The sequence below is a fragment of the Eulemur rufifrons genome, chromosome 7, assembly GCF_041146395.1.
Source record: "Eulemur rufifrons isolate Redbay chromosome 7, OSU_ERuf_1, whole genome shotgun sequence".
NCBI lineage: Eukaryota > Metazoa > Chordata > Mammalia > Primates > Lemuridae > Eulemur > Eulemur rufifrons.
In genome coordinates, this window is record NC_090989.1 from 20,112,056 (window position 1) to 20,113,745 (window position 1,690).

General features: G+C 37.4%; 1 pseudogene; it reads left to right on the forward strand.

The window, feature by feature from the left end:
• The first annotated feature begins 265 nt into the window (after nucleotides 1-265).
• Nucleotides 266-1,285, forward strand: LOC138386164 (tRNA methyltransferase 10 homolog A pseudogene; annotated as a pseudogene).
• The last annotated feature ends 405 nt before the right edge of the window (nucleotides 1,286-1,690 follow it).

Sequence of the window (1,690 nt, forward strand, 5' to 3'; positions counted from 1 at the left end):
TAATACATTTTTCAAATATACTTCTAACATGAAATATATTTTTCTAAAAGGTTAAGCACATTTCTATTTAATTACTTAGCAGTTTTTATTGAAGTGGCAACTATGAAGGAAAAATTCTTTCTAGTATACTATAGTTGGTTATCCTTAGCTAAAAGAAAGTAATTTTTGTGTGTCAAGATGATAATCACGACTCCAGAAAGGCTTTCCCTGCGAGCTCTCACGCTCCCCATCAATTGCTCAGCCCGTTTTTCAGAGGCACCAAATAATGTCATCTGAAATGTTACCAGCAATAACTGAGACTTCTAATGTTGAAAAAAAGCAAGACTTAAGTGAACATCAAGAGGAGAGCCAGAAGCCAAGATTAGGTGAAGGGTTTGAACCAATATCTAAACGACAAATGAAAAAACTTATAAAACAGAAACAATGGGAAGTACAACGGGAACTGCGCCAACAAAAGCGAAAGGAAAAGCGCAGGAGAAAAAAATGAGAGCGACAATGTCAACTGGAATCAAACTCAGATGGAAATGACAGAAAACGTATCCGAAGACACGTTGCCCACCGCACCCTCCGTCTTATCATTGACTGTAGCTTTGATGACTTGATGGTATTAAAAGACATTAAGAAACTTCATAAGCAGATACAAGGATGTTATGCAGAAAACCGACGGGCAATGCACCCCGTGCAGTTTTACTTGACAAGCCATGGAGGCCAGCTGAAAAAGAACATGGATGAAAATGACAAAGGATGGGTCAACTGGAAGGATATCCACATCAAACCAGAACACTACAGTGAACTCATGAAAAAAGAAGACCTGGTTTATCTTACATCAGATTCACCGAATGTACTGAAGGAGTTAGGTGAATCAAAGGCCTATGTGACTGGAGGGTTAGTGGATCACAACCGTCATAAGGGACTCACATATAAACAAGCATCAGATTATGGAATTGATCACGCACATCTCCCTCTTGGAAATTTTGTGAAGATGAATAGTCGGAAAGTTTTAGTAGTTAATCATGTATTTGAGATTATTCTGGAATACTTGGAAACAAGAGACTGGCAAGAAGCATTTTTTACTATCTTGCCCCAGCGGAAAGGAGCTGTTCCCACAGACAAAGCCTGTGAAAGTTCTTCCCGGGACAAGCCATCTGTCAGGGTCGAAGATGGATGGGACAGTGATTCTAGTGAGGAGGAGCATAGCAGAAATGAAACAGATTCACCAGGTAAGGAAGCAAAGCAGGATAAAGAGCAAAACACTGAATCTGCAGGGAATTCTCCACCACACTAACGGTACCTGCTTTTCTTTTAGTTTAAGGAAAAATGAGGAGAAAATGAGGTGCTTCATAGAATATTGGAATTGGAAAGATTTTATTTTCTCTCCTTTCTGTTATGAATTTTGAAAACTTTTTTTTTAGAGCTAAATGATAACAAAAAGCCCTATAAACTTTGTGAGGAAGTACTTTTTGTTTTTGCATAGGATTTAAATGTACATGTGAGTTTTTAAAAACATTTTTTACGCCTTAATTGATAGTTTCTAGGGAATTTTACTTTATTAGTGTACCTTCCTTCTCTTTCATTTACTGGATTATAGTCTTCAGATTGTGCCTTTTGACCTTCCAGTTTTATTATTTTATGTTCTTTTCTGTGTCTTTCTGATCTGTTGCTTACATATTTGTGGGGGTAGATATTTATA